Source organism: Bombina bombina, chromosome 11 (genome assembly GCF_027579735.1).
Source record: "Bombina bombina isolate aBomBom1 chromosome 11, aBomBom1.pri, whole genome shotgun sequence".
Classification (NCBI taxonomy): Eukaryota; Metazoa; Chordata; class Amphibia; order Anura; family Bombinatoridae; genus Bombina; species Bombina bombina.
In genome coordinates, this window is record NC_069509.1 from 125,536,655 (window position 1) to 125,557,662 (window position 21,008).

The 21,008-nt window shown below is 42.1% G+C and overlaps 2 protein-coding genes across 2 annotated transcripts in view; one reads left to right on the top strand and one right to left on the bottom strand.

The window, feature by feature from the left end:
• GPR146 (G protein-coupled receptor 146) overlaps window positions 1-20,036 on the bottom strand; it is a 172,321-nt gene extending 152,285 nt beyond the window's left edge. The window contains exon 1 of the mRNA XM_053694437.1: window positions 19,551-20,036. The gene's annotated coding sequence lies outside the window, so the exon portion shown is untranslated. The remainder of the gene's footprint in view (window positions 1-19,550) is intronic.
• The window catches only part of C11H7orf50 (chromosome 11 C7orf50 homolog), a 1,120,174-nt gene that overhangs the window by 857,976 nt on the left and 241,190 nt on the right, over window positions 1-21,008 (top strand). The window lies entirely within an intron of this gene.

Here is a 21,008-nt window from a genome sequence, read left to right on the forward strand (position 1 = left end):
GTTAAGGAGGAATATTTGCATAGGAGAAACCATATGGTACCGTGGTGACTGTAGTTAAAGAAAATAAATTATCAGACCTGATTAAAAAACCAGGGCGGGCCGTGGACCGGACACACCGTTGGAGAAAGAAATTTATCAGGTAAACATAAATTCTGTTTTCTCCAACATAGGTGTGTCCGGTCCACGGCGTCATCCTTACTTGTGGGAACCAATACCAAAGCTTTAGGACACGGATGAAGGGAGGGAGCAAATCAGGTCACCTAAATGGAAGGCACCACGGCTTGCAAAACCTTTCTCCCAAAAATAGCCTCAGAAGAAGCAAAAGTATCAAACTTGTAAAATTTGGTAAAAGTGTGCAGTGAAGACCAAGTCGCTGCCCTACATATCTGATCAACAGAAGCCTCGTTCTTGAAGGCCCATGTGGAAGCCACAGCCCTAGTGGAATGAGCTGTGATTCTATCGGGAGGCTGCCGTCCGGCAGTCTCGTAAGCCAATCTGATGATGCTTTTAATCCAAAAAGAGAGAGAGGTAGAAGTTGCTTTTTGACCTCTCCTTTTACCTGAATAAACAACAAACAAGGAAGATGTTTGTCTAAAATCCTTTGTAGCATCTAAATAGAATTTCTCCAACATAGGTGTGTCCGGTCCACGGCGTCATCCTTACTTGTGGGATATTCTCTTCCCCAACAGGAAATGGCAAAGAGCCCAGCAAAGCTGGTCACATGATCCCTCCTAGGCTCCGCCTACCCCAGTCATTCTCTTTGCCGTTGTACAGGCAACATCTCCACGGAGATGGCTTAGAGTTTTTTAGTGTTTAACTGTAGTTTTTCATTATTCAATCAAGAGTTTGTTATTTTCAAATAGTGCTGGTACGTACTATTTACTCAGAAACAGAAAAGAGATGAAGAATTCTGTTTGTATGAGGAAAATGATTTTAGCAACCGTAACTAAAATCCATGGCTGTTCCACACAGGACTGTTGAGAGCAATTAACTTCAGTTGGGGGAACAGTTTGCAGTCCTTGGCTGCTTGAGGTATGACACATTCTAACAAGACGATGTAATGCTGGAAGCTGTCATTTTCCCTATGGGATCCGGTAAGCCATGTTTATTACGATTGTAAATAAGGGCTTCACAAGGGCTTATTTAGACTGTAGACCTTTTTTGGGCTAAATCGATTGATATTAACACTTATTTAGCCTTGAGGAATCATTTATTCTGGGTATTTTGATATAATAATATCGGCAGGCACTGTTTTAGACACCTTATTCTTTAGGGGCTTTCCCAAAGCATAGGCAGAGTCTCATTTTCGCGCCGGTGTTGCGCACTTGTTTTTGAGAGGCATGGCATGCAGTCGCATGTGAGAGGAGCTCTGATACTTATAAAAGACTTCTGAAGGCGTCATTTGGTATCGTATTCCCCTTTGGGTTTGGTTGGGTCTCAGCAAAGCAGATACCAGGGACTGTAAAGGGGTTAAAGCTTAAAACGGCTCCGGTTCCGTTATTTTAAGGGTTAAAGCTTCCAAAATTGGTGTGCAATATTTTCAAGGCTTTAAGACACTGTGGTGAAAGTTTGGTGAATTTTGAACAATTCCTTCATGTTTTTTCGCAATTGCAGTAATAAAGTGTGTTCAGTTTAAAATTTAAAGTGACAGTAACGGTTTTATTTCAAAACGTTTTTTGTACTTTCTTATCAAGTTTATGCCTGTTTAACATGTCTGAACTACCAGATAGACTGTGTTCTGAATGTGGGGAAGCCAGAATTCCTATTCATTTAAATAAATGTGATTTATGTGATAATGACAATGATGCCCAAGATGATTCCTCAAGTGAGGGGAGTAAGCATGGTACTGCATCATTCCCTCCTTCGTCTACACGAGTCTTGCCCACTCAGGAGGCCCCTAGTACATCTAGCGCGCCAATACTCCTTACTATGCAACAATTAACGGCTGTAATGGATAATTCTGTCAAAAACATTTTAGCCAAAATGAACCCTTGTCAGCGTAAGCGTGGATGCTCTGTTTTAGTTACTGAAGAGCATGACGACGCTGATATTAATATCTCTGAAGGGCCCCTAACCCAATCTGAGGGGGCCAGGGAGGTTTTGTCTGAGGGAGAAATTACTGATTTAGGGAACATTTCTCAGCAGGCTGAATCTGATGTGATTACTTTTAAATTTAAATTGGAACATCTCCGCATTTTGCTTAAGGAGGTATTATCCACTCTGGATGATTGTGAAAATTTGGTCATCCCAGAGAAACTATGTAAAATGGACAAGTTCCTAGAGGTGCCGGGGCTCCCAGAAGCTTTTCCTATACCCAAGCGGGTGGCGGACATTGTTAATAAAGAATGGGAAAGGCCCGGTATTCCTTTCGTCCCTCCCCCCATATTTAAAAAATTGTTTCCTATGGTCGACCCCAGAAAGGACTTATGGCAGTCAGTCCCCAAGGTCGAGGGAGCGGTTTCTACTTTAAACAAACGCACCACTATTCCCATAGAGGATAGTTGTGCTTTCAAAGATCCTATGGATAAAAAATTAGAAGGTTTGCTTAAAAAGATGTTTGTTCAGCAGGGTTACCTTCTACAACCCATTTCATGCATTGTCCCTGTCACTACAGCCGCATATTTCTGGTTTGATGAACTGATTAAGGTGCTCGATAGTGACTCTCCTCCTTATGAGGAGATTATGGACAGAGTCAATGCTCTCAAATTGGCTAATTCTTTCACTCTAGACGCCTCTTTGCAATTGGCTAAGTTAGCGGCTAAGAATTCTGGGTTTGCTATTGTGGCGCGCAGAGCGCTTTGGTTGAAATCTTGGTCGGCTGATGCGTCTTCCAAGAACAAGCTACTAAACATTCCTTTCAAGGGGAAAACGCTGTTTGGTCCTGACTTGAAAGAGATTATCTCTGATATCACTGGGGGTAAGGGCCATGCCCTTCCTCAGGATCGGCCTTTCAAGGCAAAAAATAGACCTAATTTTCGTCCCTTTCGTAAAAACGGACCAGCCCAAGGTGCTACGTCCTCTAAGCAAGAGGGTAATACTTCTCAGGCCAAGCCAGCTTGGAGACCAATGCAAGGCTGGAACAAGGGAAAGCAGGCCAAGAAACCTGCCACTGCTACCAAGACAGCATGAAATATTGGCCCCCGATCCGGGACCGGATCTGGTGGGGGGCAGACTCTCTCTCTTCGCTCAGGCTTGGGCAAGAGATGTTCTGGATCCTTGGGCGCTAGAAATAGTCTCCCAGGGTTATCTTCTGGAATTCAAGGGACTTCCCCCAAGGGGGAGGTTCCACAGGTCTCAGTTGTCTTCAGACCACATAAAAAGACAGGCGTTCTTACATTGTGTAGAAGACCTGTTAAAAATGGGAGTGATTCATCCTGTTCCATTGAGAGAACAAGGGATGGGGTTCTACTCCAATCTGTTCATAGTTCCCAAAAAAGAGGGAACGTTCAGACCAATCCTAGATCTCAAGATCTTAAACAAATTTCTCAAGGTCCCATCGTTCAAGATGGAAACCATTCGAACTATCCTTCCTTCCATCCAGGAAGGTCAATTCATGTCCACGGTGGATTTAAAGGATGCGTATCTACATATTCCTATCCACAAGGAACATCATCGGTTCCTAAGGTTTGCATTCCTAGACAAACATTACCAGTTCGTGGCGCTTCCTTTCGGATTAGCCACTGCTCCAAGGATTTTCACAAAGGTACTAGGGTCCCTTCTAGCGGTGCTAAGACCAAGGGGCATTGCAGTAGTACCTTACCTGGACGACATTCTGATTCAAGCGTCGTCCCTCCCTCGAGCAAATGCTCACACGGACATCGTCCTGGCCTTTCTCAGATCTCACGGCTGGAAAGTGAACGTGGAAAAGAGTTCTCTATCCCCGTCAACAAGGGTTCCCTTCTTGGGAACAATTATAGACTCCTCAGAAATGAGGATTTTTCTAACAGAGGCCAGAAAGACAAAACTTCTGGACTCTTGTCGAATTCTTCATTCCGTTCCTCTTCCTTCCGTAGCTCAGTGCATGGAAGTGATCGGGTTGATGGTAGCGGCAATGGACATAGTTCCTTTTGCGCGCATTCATCTAAGACCATTACAACTGTGCATGCTCAGTCAGTGGAATGGGGACTATACAGACTTGTCTCCAAAGATACAAGTAAATCAGAGGACCAGAGACTCACTCCGTTGGTGGCTGTCCCTGGACAACCTGTCACGAGGGATGACATTCCGCAGACCAGAGTGGGTCATTGTCACGACTGACGCCAGTCTGATGGGCTGGGGCGCGGTCTGGGGATCCCTGAAAGCTCAGGGTCTTTGGTCTCGGGAAGAATCTCTTCTACCGATAAATATTCTGGAACTGAGAGCGATATTCAATGCTCTCAAGGCTTGGCCTCAGCTAGCGAGGACCAAGTTCATACGGTTTCAATCAGACAACATGACGACTGTTGCGTACATCAACCATCAGGGGGGAACAAGGAGTTCCCTAGCGATGGAAGAAGTGACCAAGATCATTCTATGGGCGGAGTCTCACTCCTGCCACCTGTCTGCTATCCACATCCCGGGAGTGGAAAATTGGGAAGCGGATTTTCTGAGTCGTCAGACATTGCATCCGGGGGAGTGGGAACTCCATCCGGAAATCTTTGCCCAAGTCACTCAACTATGGGGCATTCCAGACATGGATCTGATGGCCTCTCGTCAGAACTTCAAAGTTCCTTGCTACGGGTCCAGATCCAGGGATCCCAAGGCGGCTCTAGTGGATGCACTAGTAGCACCTTGGACCTTCAAACTAGCTTATGTGTTCCCGCCGTTTCCTCTCATCCCCAGGCTGGTAGCCAGGATCAATCAGGAGAGGGCGTCGGTGATCTTGATAGCTCCTGCGTGGCCACGCAGGACTTGGTATGCAGATCTGGTGAATATGTCATCGGCTCCACCTTGGAAGCTACCTTTGAGACGAGACCTTCTTGTTCAGGGTCCGTTCGAACATCCGAATCTGGTTTCACTCCAGCTGACTGCTTGGAGATTGAACGCTTGATTTTATCGAAGCGAGGTTTCTCAGATTCTGTTATCGATACTCTTGTTCAGGCCAGAAAGCCTGTAACTAGAAAGATTTACCACAAAATTTGGAAAAAATATATCTGTTGGTGTGAATCTAAAGGATTCCCTTGGGACAAGGTTAAGATTCCTAGGATTCTATCCTTCCTTCAAGAAGGATTGGAAAAAGGATTATCGGCAAGTTCCCTGAAGGGACAGATTTCTGCCTTGTCGGTGTTACTTCACAAAAAACTGGCAGCTGTGCCAGATGTTCAAGCCTTTGTTCAGGCTCTGGTTAGAATCAAGCCTGTTTACAAACCTTTGACTCCTCCTTGGAGTCTCAATTTAGTTCTTTCAGTTCTTCAGGGGGTTCCGTTTGAACCCTTACATTCCGTTGATATTAAGTTATTATCTTGGAAAGTTTTGTTTTTAGTTGCAATTTCTTCTGCTAGAAGAGTTTCAGAATTATCTGCTCTGCAGTGTTCTCCTCCTTATCTGGTGTTCCATGCAGATAAGGTGGTTTTACGTACTAAACCTGGTTTTCTTCCAAAAGTTGTTTCTAACAAAAACATTAACCAGGAGATTATCGTACCTTCTCTGTGTCCGAAACCAGTTTCAAAGAAGGAACGCTTGTTGCACAATTTGGATGTTGTTCGCGCTCTAAAATTCTATTTAGATGCTACAAAGGATTTTAGACAAACATCTTCCTTGTTTGTTGTTTATTCAGGTAAAAGGAGAGGTCAAAAAGCAACTTCTACCTCTCTCTCTTTTTGGATTAAAAGCATCATCAGATTGGCTTACGAGACTGCCGGACGGCAGCCTCCCGAAAGAATCACAGCTCATTCCACTAGGGCTGTGGCTTCCACATGGGCCTTCAAGAACGAGGCTTCTGTTGATCAGATATGTAGGGCAGCGACTTGGTCTTCACTGCACACTTTTACCAAATTTTACAAGTTTGATACTTTTGCTTCTTCTGAGGCTATTTTTGGGAGAAAGGTTTTGCAAGCCGTGGTGCCTTCCATTTAGGTGACCTGATTTGCTCCCTCCCTTCATCCGTGTCCTAAAGCTTTGGTATTGGTTCCCACAAGTAAGGATGACGCCGTGGACCGGACACACCTATGTTGGAGAAAACAGAATTTATGTTTACCTGATAAATTTCTTTCTCCAACGGTGTGTCCGGTCCACGGCCCGCCCTGGTTTTTTAATCAGGTCTGATAATTTATTTTCTTTAACTACAGTCACCACGGTACCATATGGTTTCTCCTATGCTATTATTCCTCCTTAACGTCGGTCGAATGACTGGGGTAGGCGGAGCCTAGGAGGGATCATGTGACCAGCTTTGCTGGGCTCTTTGCCATTTCCTGTTGGGGAAGAGAATATCCCACAAGTAAGGATGACGCCGTGGACCGGACACACCGTTGGAGAAAGAAATTTATCAGGTAAACATAAATTCTGTTTTTAGAGCGCGAACAACATCCAAATTGTGCAACAAACGTTCCTTCTTTGAAACTGGTTTCGGACACAGAGAAGGTACGATAATCTCCTGGTTAATGTTTTTGTTAGAAACAACTTTTGGAAGAAAACCAGGTTTAGTACGTAAAACCACCTTATCTGCATGGAACACCAGATAAGGAGGAGAACACTGCAGAGCAGATAATTCTGAAACTCTTCTAGCAGAAGAAATTGCAACTAAAAACAAAACTTTCCAAGATAATAACTTAATATCAACGGAATGTAAGGGTTCAAACGGAACCCCCTGAAGAACTGAAAGAACTAAATTGAGACTCCAAGGAGGAGTCAAAGGTTTGTAAACAGGCTTGATTCTAACCAGAGCCTGAACAAAGGCTTGAACATCTGGCACAGCTGCCAGTTTTTTGTGAAGTAACACCGACAAGGCAGAAATCTGTCCCTTCAGGGAACTTGCCGATAATCCTTTTTCCAATCCTTCTTGAAGGAAGGATAGAATCCTAGGAATCTTAACCTTGTCCCAAGGGAATCCTTTAGATTCACACCAACAGATATATTTTTTCCAATTTGAGAGCATTGATTCTGTCCATAATCTCCTCATAAGGAGGAGAATCACTATCGAGCACCTTTATCAGTTCATCAAACCAGAAATATGCAGCTGTAGTGACAGGGACAATGCATGAAATGGGTTGTAGAAGGTAACCCTGCTGAACAAACATCTTTTTAAGCAAACCTTCTAATTTTTTATCCATAGGATCTTTGAAAGCACAACTATCCTCTATGGGTATAGTGGTGCGTTTGTTTAAAGTAGAAACCGCTCCCTCGACCTTGGGGACTGACTGCCATAAGTCCTTTCTGGGGTCGACCATAGGAAACAATTTTTTAAATATGGGGGGAGGGACGAAAGGAATACCGGGCCTTTCCCATTCTTTATTAACAATGTCCGCCACCCGCTTGGGTATAGGAAAAGCTTCTGGGAGCCCCGGCACCTCTAGGAACTTGTCCATTTTACATAGTTTCTCTGGGATGACCAACTTTTCACAATCATCCAGAGTGGATAATACCTCCTTAAGCAAAATGCGGAGATGTTCCAACTTAAATTTAAATGTAATCACATCAGATTCAGCCTGATGAGAAATGTTCCCTGAATCAGTAATTTCTCCCTCAGACAAAACCTCCCTGGCCCCCTCAGATTGGGTTAGGGGCCCTCCAGAGATATTAATATCAGCGTCGTCATGCTCTTCAGTAACTAAAACAGAGCAGCCACGCTTACGCTGACAAGGGTTCATTTTGGCTAAAATGTTTTTGACAGAATTATCCATTACAGCCGTTAATTGTTGCATAGTAAGGAGTATTGGCGCGCTAGATGTACTAGGGGCCTCCTGAGTGGGCAAGACTCGTGTAGACGAAGGAGGGAATGATGCAGTACCATGCTTACTCCCCTCACTTGAGGAATCATCTTGGGCATCATTGTCATTATCACATAAATCGCATTTATTTAAATGAATAGGAATTCTGGCTTCCCCACATTCAGAACACAGTCTATCTGGTAGTTCAGACATGTTAAACAGGCATAAACTTGATAAGAAAGTACAAAAAACGTTTTAAAATAAAACCGTTACTGTCACTTTAAATTTTAAACTGAACACACTTTATTACTGCAATTGCGAAAAAACATGAAGGAATTGTTCAAAATTCACCAAATTTTCACCACAGTGTCTTAAAGCCTTAAAAATATTGCACACCAAATTTGGAAGCTTTAACCCTTAAAATAACGGAACCGGAGCCGTTTTAAGCTTTAACCCCTTTACAGTCCCTGGTATCTGCTTTGCTGAGACCCAACCAAACCCAAAGGGGAATACGATACCAAATGACGCCTTCAGAAAGTCTTTTCTAAGTATCAGAGCTCCTCTCACATGCGACTGCATGCCATGCCTCTCAAAAACAAGTGCGCCACACCGGCGCGAAAATGAGACTCTGCTTATGCTTTGGGAAAGCCCCTAAGAAATAAGGTGTCTAATACAGTGCCTGCCGTATTATTATATCAAAATACCCAGATAAAATGATTCCTCAAGGCTAAATATGTGTTAAAAATGAATCGATTTAGCCCAGAAAAGTCTACAGTCTAAATAAGCCCTTGTGAAGCCCTTATTTACGATCGTAATAAACATGGCTTACCGGATCCCATAGGGAAAATGACAGCTTCCAGCATTACATCGTCTTGTTAGAATGTGTCATACCTCAAGCAGCAAGAGACTGCACACTGTTCCCCCAACTGAAGTTAATTGCTCTCAACAGTCCTGTGTGGAACAGCCATGGATTTTAGTTACGGTTGCTAAAATCATTTTCCTCATACAAACAGAACTCTTCATCTCTTTTCTGTTTCTGAGTAAATAGTACATACCAGCACTATTTCAAAATAACAAACTCTTGATTGAATAATAAAAAACTACAGTTAAACACTAAAAAACTCTAAGCCATCTCCGTGGAGATGTTGCCTGTACAACGGCAAAGAGAATGACTGGGGTAGGCGGAGCCTAGGAGGGATCATGTGACCAGCTTTGCTGGGCTCTTTGCCATTTCCTGTTGGGGAAGAGAATATCCCACAAGTAAGGATGACGCCGTGGACCGGACACACCTATGTTGGAGAAATTAGCTTAAAAGCACATAATGATACATTGCAGTGTGTTTTATTAATAATACCTTATTTATAAGCTGAAATGTTCTCTAATGTCAAATCCATTATATCTCTGCTCTCAGAAAATATTACAGCACTTTGCTAAGTGTGTTTTGGTTTTTCTTAACCAACATTAGAACAACTAAAAATAGTTAATTTACCTTAAAGGGACAGTTTACTCAAAAATGTTCTCCCCTTTAATTTGTTCCCAATGATCCACTTTACCTGCTGGAGTGTATTAAATTGTTTACAAGTAGCTCCTTTACCCTTATATTGGCATTTGAAATTGTTGATTTAGCATGTGGTATCCCCACCTATTCTGAAAGTTTGTGGCCGCGCGTACCAGCTATAGATAAGCTTTGTAAACACAGCCAGCAGAATAAATTACACTCCCAGTCGGATATAGCAGAGATAAGGTAATAAAATGTTGATTTTCCATTGTTCTCTCAAAGTATTGGTGATTGTTTTAAGGACAGATATAAGATAAAGAAGCAGGTATATTTGCACAATGTGATACAGTAATGAGATCGGATTATACCTACAAGCTCAACCTATTTTATTAGGTTGTGGCTTCAAAACACAAAATCAGAGCTTTAATATACACAAATAAGCCTTAAATAGCTAATTTTCATACATTTTTTACTCTGCAGTTGGTAAAAAAAGCAATTGTAAACACATTAAGGGAAAAACTATTTTACAGTATACTGTCCCTTTAAGCAACGTGAGTTATATAAACAACATATGGCTTGCCATGTAGGTGCAATTTATATGGTTGTGACGCTCATAAACAGCTGTCTGCAGCTAACACCAAATTTTTTTTGCTGTCCCCAAAGAGGGAAAAACAAATGGTCACTTTGATGTTAAAATATGATATAGAAACCATTACATTTAGTGTTTGTGTTTGTTACTGCAGTGTTTAGACTGTTGGTAGAAAGGGTATGAAATAGAAGGTGGGTGTGCTGATACAAAATATAGAATTTCATACTATAACTATTAATGTTAGAATAAGTCCCTATATTCTGTCTCACTAAAATATTTAGATAAGAGTTTTCTAGTTAACTTACTCTTAAGCTCGTTCTATTTTTTCATGAGAATTACAGCACCTATGTCAGGGTTGGCATCAATTTCTGTGCCCAAAACACCATTGGGCCAGGCTAAAAGCAATTGCATGTCACGGAGGGGGATATACCCTGTATATAGACGATTGCAAGTGGACAGGTTGCCTATTTGATTCTCAGCAAGCAAATAGATCTTCCATGTGGGAAATCGCACCTGACATGGGATATCATAGCGGAATAGTGCTGAATATACATTAAAAGGATATTTAAAGGGACATTAAACACTTTGAGAATGTAAATAAAATGTTTAATTATAAACAGTAAAATTGCAATATACAATAATTAGTTATTTTGTCCCATTTTCCTGTTTTTTAGTTCTTTGAAATTGTGGGCGTGAAGTGTAGACTTCTGTATTACTCATAGTCATTGATTGCACATTCTAGTTACACAATTACTGGCCCTAATTTGCCTCAGAACAGAAGAGAAGGAAACTTAGGTGACAACTAATTACTTTATGGCACTAAATCATTGTTTTTTTTCTTCTATAAACTAATATACTTTTTTTTTTTTTTAAATACACCTTCATGGTATTCTTAGGCTAAGCTTTTCACTGCAAACACAATTTTAACTATCATTTATTTAGTGGTTAAAGGGAACTTAGAAGACAAAACTAAAATGTTATAATTCCATTAATTTCTTTAAAAAAAAAAGTTTTAATTGACTTCAAATTTCTTTTGGAATCTTTGCCTGTTCGCCCCAGATCCCAACTTGTGGACAGCATTTGCTGCCCATATTCTTTATTCCATGAGAAGATGCTTGTGCAACGCCCTCTCACTCCGCTCTCATGCAACTAAACACACAAGAGCAGAACTTGTCAATAATTAGTCTGGAAATATTTTAATCCACCACCTCTGCCCATAGATATAGTTGCACTGAGGAACATTAGTGCCTTGTTAGCCCTCAACATGGCATGGTGCATAATCCAATCAGGAGCAGCAGACACCAATCACCTACAGTGGTAAACACACTTAGGGAAAGACTTATTTTTTATTATTTTTGAGGCTTTGGGGTGCAACCACAAAGTTAAAGTGATGGTAAATCCCAGCTTTTCAAAAACACTAGGATTTACCATCACTAAAAATATAGGACTTTCAGTCTATACTTAAGTGTGCTAAACTTACCCTTTTTGTGCTGTGGCCTCCTCGCTAAACTCAACGGCTCCGGCCTCCCACAGCGCTCTTTTTTTTTTCACCGAGGTGATGTTTCCACGTTTAAACCAATAGCCGTGCTAGTCATATGGCACTGTTCTGTATACTAGCACGGCTATTGGTTTAGAGGTGTAAATGTCACCTCAGAGCTCTGTGCCGTGGGAGGGCGGAGCCGATGAGTTTAGCGAGGAGTCCGCGGCACAGAAAGGGTAAGTTTAGCACACTGTTTTATAAAGTTATGACTGAAAGTCCTATTTCTAGTAACGGTAAATCCTAGCGTCTTTGAAACGTTAGGATTTCACATCGCTTTAACAGACAGAAACTGCGTCTTTATCCTTCCTCTCTGCCACCTCAGAGGTGGCGAGATATATCACTCTGAAACGCAATAGTTCATGTTGATTGACAGGCCCTGTTCTCGCAAGTAACGATTGCAAGTTGACAGGTTGCCTACTTGAGAATTTGTTCCCTTTAGCTTTTAGAATGTTTGATAATAAAATGCCTTTAACCCATTCTGCCATTCGGATGTTCTATGCCATCCTAACTGCGCTGGGCCTTAGCACCATTATGACAGCATGGCTGTCCTGCAGCCATAGCAGCTTCCTAAAGGGGATTGCTGGTTGGAGGGCGTGCCTAGCGTCATATGCACTCCCCCATGACCTGATCCAATCATTGAAATCACGCGATTGCATGGTTTAAATTTTTACTAATTTGTTTACAAATAAGACAAATAAGTCCCGGCAGGAAGGGGTTAACTGATAAGATCATTTCTCCAACATAGGTGTGTCCGGTCCACGGCGTCATCCTTACTTGTGGGATATTCTCCTCCCCAACAGGAAATGGCAAAGAGCCCAGCAAAGCTGGTCACATGATCCCTCCTAGGCTCCGCCTACCCCAGTCATTCTCTTTGCCGTTGTACAGGCAACATCTCCACGGAGATGGCTTAGAGTTTTTTAGTGTTTAACTGTAGTTTTTATTATTCAATCAAGAGTTTGTTATTTTGAAATAGTGCTGGTATGTACTATTTACTCAGAAACAGAAAAGAGATGAAGATTTCTGTTTGTATGAGGAAAATGATTTTAGCAACCGTAACTAAAATCCATGGCTGTTCCACACAGGACTGTTGAGAGCAATTAACTTCAGTTGGGGGAACAGTATGCAGTCTCTTGCTGCTTGAGGTATGACACATTCTAACAAGACGATGTAATGCTGGAAGCTGTCATTTTCCCTATGGGATCCGGTAAGCCATGTTTATTACGATCGTAAATAAGGGCTTCACAAGGGCTTATTAAGACTGTAGACTTTTCTGGGCTAAATCGATTCATTATTAACTCATATTTAGCCTTGAGGAATCATTTTATCTGGGTATTTTGATATAAGATTATCGGCAGGCACTGTATTAGACACCTTATTCCTTAGGGGCTTTCCCAAGGCATAAGCAGAGCCTCATTTTCGCGCCGGTGTGGCGCACTTGTTTTTGAGAGGCATGGCATGCAGTCGCATGTGTGAGGAGCTCTGATACTTAGAAAAGACTTTCTGAAGGCGTCATTTGGTATCGTATTCCCCTTTGGGCTTGGTTGGGTCTCAGCAAAGCAGATACCAGGGACTGTAAAGGGGTTAAAGTTTAAAACGGCTCCGGTTCCGTTATTTTAAGGGTTAAAGCTTCCAAATTTGGTGTGCAATACTTTTAAGGCTTTAAGACACTGTGGTGAAAATTTGGTGAATTTTGCACAATTCCTTCATGTTTTTTCGCAATTGCAGTAATAAAGTGTGTTCAGTTTAAAATTTAAAGTGACAGTAACGGTTTTATTTTAAAACGTTTTTGTACTTTGTTATCAAGTTTATGCCTGTTTAACATGTCTGAACTATCATCATTCCCTCCTTCGTCTACACGAGTCTTGCCCACTCAGGAGGCCCCTAGTACATCTAGCGCGCCAATACTCCTTACTATGCAACAATTAACGGCTGTAATGGATAATTCTGTCAAAAACATTTTAGCCCAAATGAACACTTGTCAGCGTAAGCGCGGCTGCTCTGTTTTAGATACTGAAGAGCATGGCAACGCTGATACTAATATCTCTGAAGGGACCCTAACCCAGTCTGATGGGGCCAGGGAGGTTTTGTCTGAGGGAGAAATTACTGATTCAGGGAACATTTCTCAACAGGCTGAACCTGATGTGATTGCATTTAAATTTAAGTTGGAACATCTCCGCATTCTGCTTAAGGAGGTATTATCCACTCTAGATGATTGTGACAAGTTGGTCATCCCAGAGAAACTATGTAAAATGGACAAGTTCCTAGAGGTGCCGGGGCTCCCAGAAGCTTTTCCTATACCCAAGCGGGTGGCGGACATTGTTAATAAAGAATGGGAAAGGCCCGGTATTCCTTTCGTCCCTCCCCCCATATTTAAAAAATTGTTTCCTTTGGTCGACCCCAGAAAGGACTTATGGCAGACAGTCCCCAAGGTCGAGGGAGCGGTTTCCACTTTAAACAAACGCACCACTATACCCATAGAGGATAGTTGTGCTTTCAAAGATCCTATGGATAAAAAATTAGAAGGTTTGCTTAAAAAGATGTTTGTTCAGCAGGGTTACCTTCTACAACCAATTGCATGCATTGTCCCTGTCGCTACAGCCGCATGTTTCTGGTTCGATGAGCTGATAAAGGCGGTCGATAGTGATTCTCCTCCTTATGAGGAGATTATGGACAGAATCAATGCTCTCAAATTGGCTAATTCTTTCACCCTAGACGCCACTTTGCAATTGGCTAGGTTAGCGGCTAAGAATTCTGGGTTTGCTATTGTGGCGCGCAGAGCGCTTTGGTTGAAATCTTGGTCGGCTGATGCGTCTTCCAAGAACAAGCTACTTAACATTCCTTTCAAGGGGAAAACGCTGTTTGGCCCTGACTTGAAAGAGATTATCTCTGATATCACTGGGGGTAAGGGCCACGCCCTTCCTCAGGATCGGCCTTTCAAGGCAAAAAATAAACCTAATTTTCGTCCCTTTCGTAGAAACGGACCAGCCCGAGGTGCTACGTCCTCTAAGCAAGAGGGTAATACTTCTCAAGCCAAGCCAGCTTGGAGACCAATGCAAGACTGGAACAAGGGAAAGCAGGCCAAGAAACCTGCCACTGCTACCAAGACTGCATGAAATGTTGGCCCCCGATCCGGGACCGGATCTGGTGGGGGGCAGACTCTCTCTCTTCGCTCAGGCTTGGGCAAGAGATGTTCTGGATCCTTGGGCGCTAGAAATAGTCTCCCAAGGTTATCTTCTGGAATTCAAGGGACTCCCCCCAAGGGGGAGGTTCCACAGGTCTCAGTTGTCTTCAGACCACATAAAAAGACAGGCATTCTTACATTGTGGAGAAGACCTGTTAAAAATGGGAGTGATTCATCCTGTTCCATTAAGAGAACAAGGGATGGGGTTCTACTCCAATCTGTTCATAGTTCCCAAAAAAGAGGGAACGTTCAGACCAATCTTAGATCTCAAGATCTTAAACAAGTTTCTCAAGGTTCCATCGTTCAAGATGGAAACCATTCGAACTATTCTTCCTTCCATCCAGGAAGGTCAATTCATGACCACGGTGGATTTAAAGGATGCGTATCTACATATTCCTATCCACAAGGAACATCATCGGTTCCTAAGGTTCGCATTCCTGGACAAGCATTACCAGTTTGTGGCGCTTCCTTTCGGATTAGCCACTGCTCCAAGGATTTTCACAAAGGTACTAGGGTCCCTTCTAGCTGTGCTAAGACCAAGGGGCATTGCTGTAGTACCTTACTTGGACGACATTCTGATTCAAGCGTCGTCCCTTCCTCAAGCAAAGGCTCACACGGACATCGTCCTGGCCTTTCTCAGATCTCACGGATGGAAAGTGAACGTGGAAAAGAGTTCTCTATCTCCGTCAACAAGGGTTCCCTTCTTGGGAACAATAATAGACTCCTTAGAAATGAGGATATTTCTGACAGAGGCCAGAAAAACAAAGCTTCTAGACTCTTGTCGGATACTTCATTCCGTTCCTCTTCCTTCCATAGCTCAGTGCATGGAAGTGATCGGGTTGATGGTAGCGGCAATGGACATAGTTCCTTTTGCGCGCATTCATCTAAGACCATTACAACTGTGCATGCTCAGTCAGTGGAATGGGGATTATACAGACTTGTCTCCGAAGATACAAGTAAATCAGAGGACCAGAGTCTCACTCCGTTGGTGGCTGTCCCTGGACAACCTGTCACAAGGGATGACATTCCGCAGACCAGAGTGGGTCATTGTCACGACCGACGCCAGTCTGATGGGCTGGGGCGCGGTCTGGGGATCCCTGAAAGCTCAGGGTCTTTGGTCTCGGGAAGAATCTCTTCTACCGATAAATATTCTGGAACTGAGAGCGATATTCAATGCTCTCAAGGCTTGGCCTCAGCTGGCGAGGGCCAAGTTCATACGGTTTCAATCAGACAACATGACAACTGTTGCGTACATCAACCATCAGGGGGGAACAAGGAGTTCCCTAGCGATGGAAGAAGTGACCAAAATCATTCTATGGGCGGAGTCTCACTCCTGCCACCTGTCCGCTATCCACATCCCAGGAGTGGAAAATTGGGAAGCGGATTTTCTGAGTCGTCAGACATTGCATCCGGGGGAGTGGGAACTCCATCCGGAAATCTTTGCCCAAGTCACTCAGCTGTGGGGCATTCCAGACATGGATCTGATGGCCTCTCGTCAGAACTTCAAAGTTCCTTGCTACGGGTCCAGATCCAGGGATCCCAAGGCGGCTCTAGTGGATGCACTAGTAGCACCTTGGACCTTCAAACTAGCTTATGTGTTCCCGCCGTTTCCTCTCATCCCCAGGCTGGTAGCCAGGATCAATCAGGAGAGGGCGTCGGTGATCTTGATAGCTCCTGCGTGGCCACGCAGGACTTGGTATGCAGATCTGGTGAATATGTCATCGGCTCCACCTTGGAAGCTACCTTTGAGACGAGACCTTCTTGTTCAGGGTCCGTTCGAACATCCGAACCTGGTTTCACTCCAGCTGACTGCTTGGAGATTGAACGCTTGATCTTATCGAAGCGAGGGTTCTCAGATTCTGTTATCGATACTCTTGTTCAGGCCAGAAAGCCTGTAACTAGAAAGATTTACCACAAAATTTGGAAAAAATATATCTGTTGGTGTGAATCTAAAGGATTCCCTTGGGACAAGGTTAAGATTCCTAAGATTCTATCCTTCCTTCAAGAAGGATTGGAAAAAGGATTATCTGCAAGTTCCCTGAAGGGACAGATTTCTGCCTTGTCTGTGTTACTTCACAAAAAGCTGGCAGCTGTGCCAGATGTTCAAGCCTTTGTTCAGGCTCTGGTTAGAATTAAGCCTGTTTACAAACCTTTGACTCCTCCTTGGAGTCTCAATTTAGTTCTTTCAGTTCTTCAGGGGGTTCTGTTTGAACCCTTACATTCCGTTGATATTAAGTTATTATCTTGGAAAGTTTTGTTTTTAGTTGCAATTTCTTCTGCTAGAAGAGTTTCAGAATTATCTGCTCTGCAGTGTTCTCCTCCTTATCTGGTGTTCCATGCAGATAAGGTGGTTTTACGTACTAAACCTGGGTTTCTTCCTAAAGTTGTTTCTAACAAAAACATTAACCAGGAGATTATCGTACCTTCTCTGTGTCCGAAACCAGTTTCAAAGAAGGAACGTTTGTTGCACAATTTGGATGTTGTTCGCGCTCTAAAATTCTATTTAGATGCTACAAAGGATTTTAGACAAACATCTTCCTTGTTTGTTGTTTATTCCGGTAAAAGGAGAGGTCAAAAAGCAACTTCTTCCTCTCTCTCCTTTTGGATTAAAAGCATCATCAGATTGGCTTACGAGACTGCCGGACGGCAGCCTCCCGAAAGAATCACAGCTCATTCCACTAGGGCTGTGGCTTCCACATGGGCCTTCAAGAACGAGGCTTCTGTTGATCAGATATGTAGGGCAGCGACTTGGTCTTCACTGCACACTTTTACCAAATTTTACAAGTTTGATACTTTTGCTTCTTCTGAGGCTATTTTTGGGAGAAAGGTTTTGCAAACCGTGGTGCCTTCCATTTAGGTGACCTGATTTGCTCCCTCCCTTCATCCGTGTCCTAAAGCTTTGGTATTGGTTCCCACAAGTAAGGATGACGCCGTGGACCGGACACACCTATGTTGGAGAAAACAGAATTTATGTTTACCTGATAAATTACTTTCTCCAACGGTGTGTCCGGTCCACGGCCCGCCCTGGTTTTTTTAATCAGGTCTGATAATTTATTTTCTTTAACTACAGTCACCACGGTAACATATGGTTTCTCCTATGCAAATATTCCTCCTTAACGTCGGTCGAATGACTGGGGTAGGCGGAGCCTAGGAGGGATCATGTGACCAGCTTTGCTGGGCTCTTTGCCATTTCCTGTTGGGGAGGAGAATATCCCACAAGTAAGGATGACGCCGTGGACCGGACACACCGTTGGAGAAAGTAATTTATCAGGTAAACATAAATTCTGTTTTTATTATTGATAAAATGCAGTGTGTTGTGTTTATTTTACTATTTTTATTTATATTTGCTGAAATAGCAAACTATGTAACATAATGATTTTCACAAAGTACAGTAAAAAGTGTTGCTTTAGCATATTCTGACCTGATAAAATGTTGCACCACAACTTCAGTATAGCAGCAGCATACAAGGTTAAGAATGAAATAGCTTTTTGCAGCATGTCAAGCTAAGCATGTGTAACAAATTAGGAACTGGCAGGCTTTCAATATGAATATTTTTTCCAAGCTGTTCAGCCTCCCTTTTTTTTTTAACCAAATGTAATGCATACAGTTCCTTTCTCTTAACATAACCATCAAATGGAACTTCTTGTCTTGCAGTTCCTTCCCACTTGAGGGAGGGTTGTTGAAATGGTACATTAGTGACCTTCTGAAAACTTGGTAATTGTGTGTTCATTTAGTCAATCTCACCCCCTCCCATCCCCCTCCCTATTGCATGGGGCTCTGCGCTAAAGGAAAACACACTAAAGACCGGAACACTGTGTTTTTCCTTGTAGAGTACACTACGCTACAAACACTTATTACATCACTGCATTGCAACATAGGAATAATTTTTCCTTACAGAGTTATTTTTATGGGATAATCCAGTAACAGACATCCATTTTTTTATGTGAATTCTGTTACATATTCTTCCTGAAAATAAATAATGATTCTGAAATTCCTTTTATTGTAGGTTTTTTCTTCTTCTTGTGTAGTTATTGTTTCAAGTTCATAAATGCTTTGCCTTATATAAAGTTAGGTTTTTGTTTAATTTCACAAATAGTTGTTTATTTGCAGTTAAATGATAAATGTGATTCAATTGTGTCCAGTCATGCAACAGTGCAAGTATCTGTTGATAACATTATCTACTATATGCAGGTTTTTGTTTTTTTTAAATGTATTGATGAGTTTAGTCCAGTTTGGTTCACACAAAAAAATGATGGAATGCTTCAAGAACAGAGTGGTATAGGCAAGTCAAATGAATAGCTCAGATAACCATTTACTATATAATTATAGGTCTTTTATCCAAGCATAGAAGGTTTTCAAAGATAATGCAAACAGCTGCTGTTAATGTAAGTAATGATGCATACATTGCCTATTAACACAACTGATTATAAATAACTAATAATAATTATAATATAGTGAATTCATCATCTATATATCTGTTCATGTAAGTAACAATGTCAACAAAACTAGTTAATTATATTTATCATCTATTTATTTATTTATCACCTATACCAGTAAACATTTGCATGAAAATGAGTGTTAATTAGACTTTTAGGTACTGAGGGAAAAAGGCAGCAGGTTAAGTGGAACTAATCTGTCATCTATGCAATGTTTTGTGGACCCAGGACATACTTGAAAACAAGAGAAATCTCAATGTATCCTTCCTGGTAAAATATTTTATAAATAAATAAAAAATAAATCTATCATTCCCTTTTATTACTAAGCTGCAGGTGTACCTACTGACATCTCATTGGACTACAATGTAAACATGACATATTTATCAAACAGTGCAGTTTAAACACGTGAATGTGATGTTTTAGACTAGCATAAGCAGAGAAGTGACCATATTACTTACTTACCTTGTAATATCTGAGTGCTGTAGCTTCTTTTGCAGCAAGTAGGTACAACCTCTGATAAAAAGGACCATATATCATCCATCCTGAAGTCGTTTAACTGGATCCAGTCCCATGCTTTTCTGATAGAAGTTTTTTTTTTCCTTACAAGCAGCTTGGAGATGCCCCTGCACTTGTTGGGAACAAATGCTTCTCAGATGGCTCAGGAAGAAAACAAACTGTTCATTCCGCACTAAAGCCCAGAGACTGGATGGAACTATTTGAAAGTGAATGGGGGAAGATGCAGAGCTCTCCTGCCTGCTGAAATGAACCCAGCTTCTCTTGTGGTTGCCAAAGTTTCACTTGATTTTTTGGGGAATGGGGGAGGGAGAGAGTGGTAGGGCATACTCTGCAGTGCTTCTAGTACAGATCTCTCTGTCTCTCTTTCTTTCCCCCTCTGGGCCCCTTGCCGAGTGTTTTTATTGATTGCAATCACTGAAGGGCTAACTGGCTCTCCAAAGAAACACAGTACAGTAGAATGTGTTCTTTCCTGGCTTTCATTAAAACCCAGTCAATGCACAGTGCGGTCGCACCGACTGGCACCCTGCCCTACTCTCTGCTGCTTCACTCTACAGAAGAGGAAAGTCCAAACTCTCTTGTTTTCTTGTATTGTAGATATGTGGAGGTGAAGCCAAGGAGGGGCTCTTAGGGGGTTGCAGCCTTCCTAAAAATGTTTGATGCTTTACTTTAGTACATTGGGACTGGTCCTTGCCATATATTGTGTGAAGGGACTTAAGAATTATCTAACAGTATACTTCTTGATTCTGCAAGATCTAATATATATATATATGTGTGTGTGTGTGAGTATCTGTGTTATTTGTACGCTAATGTCCCTTGCTATATAGACAAAGTCCTGCTTGAAAGCAGCAGGACAGTACCAGTGATTGATGGCTATATGTGCACACCGCACCTTATTAGCTGACTGGCTGTATCCATCAGATGTTGTAGTTTATGGAGATTGAATGCATGACGTTGCAAGGGACGATACACACACTAATTAGAGTATTTTATTTTCAATTACAATGTCCCTTTAATGTGCGTCAAACCCTGGCTGCAAGAAATAATTGCTTCTGATAGCGAAGAGGTGAATTAACTCTAATGCACCTTGCAGTAGTTCTACCCCAAATACAATCTCTAACCTGCAGTAAGTTCTTCTTAGCAGGAATCTCCTCCTCTTGTAATTTTTTTTTTAGTTGGTTAAGGGTTTATATATCAGTTTGTTTGTTTTTAACACTAATTAGTGTCACTATGTACTTAACTCATGTATTAATCACTACAAATTTTAACTTTCATGACTCAAACTGAATGCAATTAAAAATAAATAAATCTCCAATTCACTTCTATTATAATCGTTTTCTTTGTGCTTTTGGTATCCTTTGTTGAAGAGTAAACCTAGGTAGGCCGATCGGGGCTCAGAAGAGTGCA